Raw genomic sequence first — 9,453 nt, 5'->3', positions numbered from 1 at the left:
AGAACCCTTTTGCTCGATCTCTCAACGTCGGATATCCTTATTTAAGAGAGAACCCTTTTGCTCAATCTCTCAAACATAAACCTGGGCTGGGGTGAGAACCCTTTTGTTCAGCACCTTTCAGCCAATGCTAGGAAAGAACCCTCGTGGTTCAATCCTACTGAACTGATTAACTATCATACGTGCACGTAGAGCAAACTTGATCCTGACGTCAAGGATCATAACTGAAGCAGGGTACCACTGCTTATTACTGAACTGAGTGAATTATTCTGATACCTTCTTTATGTACTTCAGTATCAGAATCATAACATAACTGAAACCAGGTAGTACAACTCAGATACCTTCTCCTTGTACTTCAGTATTGAGCTGAAAATACCTGATCGGAAAACATTTTTATAAAACAAGCTTACTGAAAGCTTGATCTCATAAAACATAGTTTTCATAATAATATCATTTGCTAACGCATGCTCAACAACATTAAGAGCACATATGCTTTAAAACATAATACAAATACTTATAACTTAAACATGTCATAGAATCTTCTTTTGAAAACTACCATGGTTCAACCATTATACCAAAGCATATTTCATAAACTTTGTAACTAGCATGCGTTTATAAACTTTAGAGAAATGTGTTGCTGGAACTTCTTGTAAAATAACTAGCATAAAAGTAACTTTCAATAAAGCATGGATTATAAACCATTTATAAATCATTTATAGTCACTCACAAGTCCTTTAAGTTTGCTTCCTTAAGGCTTGATAGGCTTCTCCAATGGGCGTTGAACCTACACGTATAAGCATACTACTTAGTGTTTATATTAGCCTTCCTTTTAGGCCTACTCAATAAATCAAGCTCACATGCCAAACCATCACATTGTGCCTCCTACCATTCACTTTGAGGGTCAGACACTTAGCCAATTTGGAGGGCTTGAGTGTCAAAAGAATGCACCCTTTGATTGCCCATACTCCCCACACTTAGAAAAATTTTGGAGCATCAAACTTCAGATTCATTTTCAGCAACTCATAACTAAATTTTCATAACTCATCTCAAGGAACTTCCTTCTACAACTTGCTTGGAATCAAGTTAGCAACATTACCTTAAATTTTAGCTCAAAATTTCCCGTCGTTTTATCTGGATATTCAAAACATCATCATTGGCCCCAATTCAAGTAGCTGCCTACTTGTTCAACAATTTCCAGTTCAAAATTAAAAAATATATAACTCGATTTCCAGGCCTCATCTTAAAAAGTTTTATTCTATAAATTTGTTTATAATTGAGGTAACAATATTACCTCAAAGTTTTAGCTCAAAACTCTTCGTGATTCATCCTGGAGCTTTAATTCTTCACTGATGGCCTAGATTCACCCGAGAAACGAACCCTTCATTCTTATTTTGCTCCTTCGGCCTTATTCCGGTGAGTTTTCCTTCCAGCAGCATAGCCACAGAAAGTAGACACACGGAGCTTTCAAATGCCACTAGAATTACATAAATAGCCCGAGTAATCTGTCCAAACCGTTCAAATGAATTTGGCCTTCCTTTCTATGCAACCGCCAAACTACTTGCATGAAATCTCCTTGGGCCACTTAACCCACTAATGAAGATTAATGGTTGAAATTCAACACTTTTTTCCTTTAAATTTTATATCTTAATATAGTATTTAATAATTTACTTGATGGGTATAACATTTTCCTTTTAAAAGGAAAAAATTCTTAATTTCCCACTTTCTCTATTTTGGGAATTCCAACAAATTTTGTTCTACATTTTAATTAACCTCTCTCCTTAGTATAGTTAACCCACATTCAAAATTCCTCACCAACTCGTGGTTGATTCTTCATCTCCAAGCCCATTATGTGAGCGCCATCCTTAGGCAACATTTAGTGAAATTAAGCCGATCAATTCACCCTTCATTCACTTTGCCACCTAGGTCATCTACCACATCATGACTTCCTTCTTTCTTCCATAATTCCTAAGACATGATTCCATTATAGCTCATTAGAAGACATCACATTACCTACTCTTACTTAAAGTAATTAGGGTTCGGGTTTTACACTATATGTCATGCTTTATGCAATTTTCGGTCATTACTGTATATAACTTTTATATAACATGTAGTAAACAAGCAAACATGCTATCATTCACTTTTATACTATAACAATGATAATATAAAGATGATACATGTCAATGCTTTTTATGCATGCACAAATATAACTCTTATATTATATGATTTATGAGCATGCTCTTACATAATTAAATCATACTTTTCTAAATTATAACAATTACAATAAAGAGATGATGCATGACCACTGCATAACCTAAGGTGGGATTTACTATATGTGCATACCATATGACATATAAAAAACATACATCGCATGTAATAAATAAAGGATTAATGGACCGAGATGAGCCTTTACAAAAACTGGAATGAAATAACCCTATCTATTACATTTTTTCATCGAGCATACCGGTTCACATGCGAACTGAGTCTTGAACCGCTAGAAGGACTCCATCGTGTAGTAAATGCCGTAGGTAGACAATCGTCTAGCGCACACTAGACGATAGAAGCAAAATTAAACGATCGCTTAGACGACAACGAGGCTGCGAAGCCTGATCGTCTATGCAATCACTTAACGCAGCGACAAGTAAACGATTTACCTTGTGTTACTAAGCGATCGTTTAGTCAGTTACTAAGCAATGAAGCTTTCCGACCTAAATGGTCGTCCAGTGCGCGCATGCGTTAAACGATATGCGAGCATCCCATCGTTTACACAACCCGATACTCTACAATCACGTACCTGATCGTCAATACGATGCGATCAACCCTTGATCGCATATCCCATCATCTAACCGATGTAATCAACAGCGATCGCATACTCCATTGTCTGTACGATGCGATCAACCCTTGATCGCCTCCTTCCTTGAAGGACCGCAACACTTGCTCCGATCTTCTTATGCGAGCAACTCAAAACTTCAAACAGACTTTGAATACAGACTCGATAACGATTATTGATGCCCAAAAAAATGCAGAGGCCTTTACAAACAACCATAAATGTAAAATAATTAAATCAAACCGAGGCTACCATCCACGAAAACATCCATTAATCCGCACATCCGCAACAATTTAACCATTAAACAGTGTAGAAATGCACCCACCAAGAACGTAAATGTCATTTCGTTGCATCATATGAAATCGGAGTATCAGAACCTGGCTCTGATACCAATTGAAGGATCTCTTAACAAAGAGTTCCATGAGAGCGTTTGGATCACTCCAATTTCACAATGATTGAAATACATCAAATACGTTCAAGCGCACAGTTATGCAAACAAACAATAATTAACAGCATGCTTTGAACAAGTAAAAAACAAGGGAGAGAGTTCTCATACCAGTTGAAAACGGTCTCAAACTTTGGAACTTAACACAACAGATGACCTCTACCCAATCAACCAATGCCTAGCAGATGCGTCAACTACAACAGTAGAAACAACCGTAAAAACACGAATGCAGCGGGAGGATACCACCAAAAAAGAGCCCCAAGTATTCTCGGAGTGAGAATCCAAAGTGTGGTCTTTGGTGAATTTGGTAGAGGTAAGAGGAACAACATATCATGTAGGCGATAAGCAAGTGGGAGGGATTAAGAAGCTATCGTATAGCAAGATGCTTATCGCTTAGGAGAAACTACACGATCATGTAGATTTTACTGAATGATCGTTTAGAAAACAAAAGGCGATCGTTTAGCAAACACGACACACTATACGATCGTTTAGGTAAGCTAACTAATCGTTTAGAACTTAGTGTGCGATTGTTTAGGCGCTAGGTAGATGATCTTTTAGGCATTGAGCGACTACGTATAAGCTCTCGATTTTAAGCAATCGATTATTCTTCACACCAACGCGCTCCTTCGATCTTTTTTCGGACTAACGATTGAAAATGAAATAAATTTCATTTTAATTCATCGATTACAATAACCGACGCAGTTCCCACTAACGCACACCCGAATGTGATTTTGGATTAACTATCATATAATTAACCAATTAAAATATTTATAAATATAATCATATTATATTTTTACCCTATAGTTTGATATCACATATCTACTATAGTAATAATGTATCTCCCAAATAATCTGAAATCACTGATAACCAACTATCAGTGATAACATACTATCACTGATAATATCAATGATAATATAAATAATAGGAAGCTTTATTTACTTTACTGATACTGGTAGCATATTGATAGATGTCATGTTATATTTGATTCCATGATTTCAATTCATTGAAAAGACTCTTAAAAAGAGTCAAAAATAATATAGCTCAAAGGTTGCAGTTGAAAATATGGAGGAGCTTGTTGTGGATAAGAGACCAAAAAGACAAGAAAAACTAACCAAGAAAATTTTGGAGAATGCAAAAAAACAAAAGAAAGACAAAAAGAAGGTCTCTTCAAATGTGTCTGCTCTGTCTCTTATACACATCTAGATGTGTATAAGAGACAGAGATAGGCTTCTGTGATAGTTAGACAGTGATTGTTATGCTTTTGGAAATTAGATTGTACTTTTACAAGATCAGTTATAGTTGGATTGGAAATTAGATTGGAAATTGTTTCAGAATCAATATGAATCTTTTAAAAATGTGATTGATATAGTTGCAACTTTCAATTTATTTCAGTGTTCTTCAACATGTTGTTCAGTGTTCTTCAACAGGTTGTTGGGTTGTTCAAACTTTAAACACAGCTTTTATCAATGATAGTATGGTATTAGTAATAGACATGCTCTCAGTGATAGAATCTATCGTTGATGGATTTTTTGCAAAAATGCTTATCTAAGTTACTTTTGTTGAAATAATGTAAATACTAAATAAAATAGTTGCAGTGTTGCAAGAAAATACAATAAAGGAACGCTCAACAAAAGAAGTTTGATGCTTTTGCATTCATTGTATTAATTGCACGTCCTACTTATTCTTTGCGAGTTGTTCCAATCACGAGTGATATGATTCCAAAGAGGCGAACAAGAATGAATCTTTGAGGTAAGAGAACAAAGATGAATCTTCGAGGTACGAAATTTGGTGAAGTGGAGAGCAAAAAAAAAAAAAAAAAAAAAGGAGAACACATGCTACCAAAGAATTGGGTGTAAAGGAAGGAGGGCATAGAATTAGGTACCTTATTTTTGAAAATTCTCTAAATTTGCTTCATCTTGGTTATTATATTTTAATTAAATTTCTTCACCAAAAATGAACTTAGCTCTATGATAATAGTCATGACCTACTTTCCTAAAAACTTAGAAAAATTGAAATTAGATAGTTATGACTGATAGCTTAAAAAAATGGAGATCGGTAATAGATGTTATCACTGATAACATGTTATCAATAATAGATGGTATCACAAACATGTTATCAGTGATAGAAGCTATCACTATAGCTTGATACCAATGATAGAAGCTATTACAGATAGCTTGATATCATCTCTTTCTTTCTTGTGGCTAAAGAAAAACGAAAGCTTCATAAACAAAAGCATCATATTGACTAAAATATAGATACATCAATAACAAAGTTTGTTTCATTGATAAAACATTAGTAACAAGGTCTCTGATATATTTATGACAAACATCAATAATAAGTTATCTCACTATCTAATGGATAAATTGATGACGAAAAGCAACAACTACAATCTAATGGTAAATTGGTGAAAAACATCAAGTGTCTCACTATCATTGATAAATTGATGACAAACATCAATTACAAAACAAGCTTTTTCATTAAACAACTGGTGGCAATTTGCATGTTCTACAATTATGGCCACGACGATGAGATCAATTGCACTTCGAGCTCCTTTTCTTTTCACCAATTGATAATATTCTTTGTTTACATCATCGTCCAGCCGAACGTTTAACTATTGGAGGTAATACATTCACACCAACATCAATAGATCTCCAATCATAATGATTTCCAATAAGATAACTTGATCATTTATAGGTTGATAATAGTGTATTGAAAAAATAGTGGTCCGACACAAAAGCATATATATCTAAATTTAGCCCACGAATAATAGTACAAGCATGAGCAGATGGAATCTCCACCAAATCTCAAACACGACTACTGCACGTTTTAGAGACAAAATTTACCAAAAAGTGATTGTCTCCATAAACTACTTTATATTTTTATTGTTAATAGGATCAACCTAAAAAATAAAACAGTCAACGAAATGTAATCAAATAGGTGAACTAATGGAATGTCAATGAAAACTAAAATATAAATGAAAATGTAAATGATATTATCCCTAATTGATTAAATATTTTCAAGCTATCAGTGAAAACAAAAAATATCAGTAATAACATGTATCAATGATAGCTTTTATTATTGATTACATGTTGTCAATGACATAAGCTATCACTGATAACATGTTATTAATGATATCTTCTAGTAGTTAAGGTATTTGTACCTTGAAGCTTCTTGATTGACTATGTTGCTCTCGCAACTCAGACTCTGCCTAACTAATCAAAACGGTCTTCATGGATAATGCTAATTGACCTTTTTCATAAAATCAATTTTGAAGTATTATTCTAATATAATCAAGTAATGATGCAATAGGAAACTCTTAAGGCTCTTTCAAAATATTATTCAAGCACTCTAAAATATTAGTAGTCATCATACCTTCTTCTCCTAGAATGCGCATGTGCCCACTTCTCAAAACCAACTTTACTGAGATATTCCTGAATAGTAGGATATATTGATTCCATCCATTTCATATAAAACTTAAATTATCAACTGTATAAGCTTTTGCACAACTATAATATATGTCATCAATTAAAGAATCCTTATAAGTCAACTTCATATTTTGCAAAAGGTGTTGTAGACAAACACAATACTCAACATTTGGAAAAACATTCATAACACCTTTTGGAATGCTAAAATGTCGATTAGAAATAATGACTAATCCTTCTCGTTCACCAAAATTTTTCTTTAGATTCTCCAAAAACCATCTCTAGGATGCATCATTTTCAGAGTCAACAATACTAAAAGCAAGAGGGAAAATTCAATTTTTACCATCAATTGTTGAAGCCGTCAAAAGAATCCCAGCATATTTACATTTCAAGAACGTGCCACCAACCGATATATTAGGCCTACAATGCTTCCAACCCTCAATTAATGCTCCAATAGCCAGATAACAATACTTTGGCCATTTATGTCAACTTCATAGGCAGTTTATGTCCCTACTATAAGAAAAGGTATATAATTGATTGATGCCTATCAATGATAGCTTCTATCATTGGTTGGAGTCTATCACTAATAGCTTCCATTATTTTCATGTTATCAGTGATGGAAGCTATCAGTGGTAGACTTCAATAAGTGATAGAAGCTATCATTGATAGATTATGTAATGAGTCGGAACAAGACAATAAACCTGGATTCTTTTCTTCTAACTTCAACAAAAACTTTGGAATCAAAGCATATGATTCACGTGCATCACCTTTCAAAGACTTCATTATTTGCTCTTTTGCCCTCCATGCTTTATAATAGCTAATAGTTAATCAAAATTTCTTATGGACTTCAATTACAATATCACTAGAAGTTGAGTTATGAGAAGAACTAAATCTAAAATTATTTCTCAAACATTTAGCTATTAATGACAAAGAAGCTTGCCTATGAGAAGTTTGAATACTTTTTATAGGACAATCATGTATATCAATAAACTTCCTAAACATCCACAAAATACTGCGCTTGTAATGGGAAGCCCTCACATACCATTGACAACCATCTTAAACACATCGAACCATAATTGCTCTTGAATTTGACGTTACAGTCTTAAATTCAAAATTCTTCTCGACTGCTATCAAGTAAAAACAATTTGATAAAATCTCTTTACTAGCAAACACATCTTTTTCTTTCAAATCACGAGCAATATGTATATCCATAATCACTTGGATATTGCCATCATCAATCATAGGCTTAGAAGAAGGAACAACAGACAAATAATTCTTAGCTCCACTAGAAACAACATTAAAAGACACTTCCAAACATGAACTACTGATATGAGCAACCAAAGGATGTCGTGTATTTTATTCCTTAACTAAAGCCAAAAACCAAGCTATATCCTTGCCTTCACGAATTTCAACTACATTTTGAACCTCATTCATTACAAAATCTAATAAAGCTGGAAGTTCTATAGAAGAAGTAGACACATCCAAACAAATCTCCTTCACTATTAAACCCACAAAATCTTCAAAAACCATTATATCGTCTACTAAAACTCTAGTACATTTGTAATTTACAAACAGTGTTTTTCATTCCATATTCCACTATGAAAAACAACTATTGGAATAACCGTGCTTTAAAATTCTTGCGAAAGTAAAACAAAAACTCTTAAATAACAATATCAATAAGTTCCAATATCTATCAAAAACAAATATAAATCTATCACTACCACTGACACCAGTCTATAACTAGATATGTCTTTGATATCAATAAGAACCAATAAACACATAAAACAAGATAGCAGTCACATATATTCTATTAGTGATAGTCACGATCACTGATAGCTAATTGCTATCTTCTAATTGATGACGGTAGCTTACCTTAGCTTCATAGTGTTTCAGTTGTAGAAAAAATCAAACGATCAAAATAGATATGTTTCTAGAAATATTATACAATGCAAAATGAAATATCAACGAGAAGAAGGAAAACCTCAAAATAATTAAATAAAAGAGAGAAGAATGCAAACCCTAACTTAATTAAGCGATCAAAACTCAAAATATGGCAAAAAAATTGAACAATGGAAGAAAGCATAACTGAACGAAAGCACAACAAACTCCCTTCACCATCCACTCTGTTCATAATAAGCTGAAAAAAGCATTAGATTCTTGATAAAAAAAAATAATAATAATAAAGAACACAGTAAAGGAGCTGAGAAATTGAAAAAGAAAACGGAAAAAAACAAAATCGAAAAAAAAAAAAGAACACTCAAGTACAATAACTCACAGTCGAATATGCAATAAAGAAAACGAAAGCGAACGCACGAATTAAATCTAAGAGATTGAATCAGAGAGCTTCAAAATTGGATTTCCTTCTTCCTCCTCCTTCTGAAACGAATAAGCTTAACTTCCTCCCTAAAACGAATACGCGCCTCCCTCTGAAAAAGGAAATATGATAAAGGGAAAGAGAGGACGAAAACGAATGCACGAATTGAATCCAAGAGATTGAATCAGAAAGCTTCAAATTTGTATTTCGTTCTTCTTCCTCCCTCTTAAACAAATACGCGCATGAAGCTTCTCTGAAAAAGAAAGTATGATAAACAAAAAGAGAGGTCTATGATAAAGGGAAAGAGAGGTCGATTTTGGAATTTTCAAAAAAACAAAAACCTTGATGGGTCAAAATTTGCTAAAATTGTAAATATTCCAAACGTGGAATATAGGATAAGTTATTTTTCCTTTTTGTATTATTTGATACAAGATTCCATATATTTATAGGT

The 9,453-nt window shown here is 33.5% G+C and overlaps 1 long non-coding RNA gene across 1 annotated transcript; it reads right to left on the bottom strand.

Annotated features, from left to right (window-relative positions):
- Positions 1-5,657: 5,657 nt before the first annotated feature.
- LOC120072966 lies at positions 5,658-9,252 on the bottom strand. Its single transcript, XR_005480643.1, has 2 exons — positions 6,427-9,252; positions 5,658-5,877 (listed from the first exon to the last, which is right to left on the bottom strand). It is a non-coding gene; the product is annotated as an uncharacterized LOC120072966 (long non-coding RNA).
- Between the last annotated feature and the right edge of the window lie 201 nt (positions 9,253-9,453).

Source organism: Benincasa hispida, chromosome 3 (assembly GCF_009727055.1).
Source record: "Benincasa hispida cultivar B227 chromosome 3, ASM972705v1, whole genome shotgun sequence".
Classification (NCBI taxonomy): domain Eukaryota; kingdom Viridiplantae; phylum Streptophyta; class Magnoliopsida; order Cucurbitales; family Cucurbitaceae; genus Benincasa; species Benincasa hispida.
This window is presented reverse-complemented; position numbering and strand designations above follow the sequence as displayed.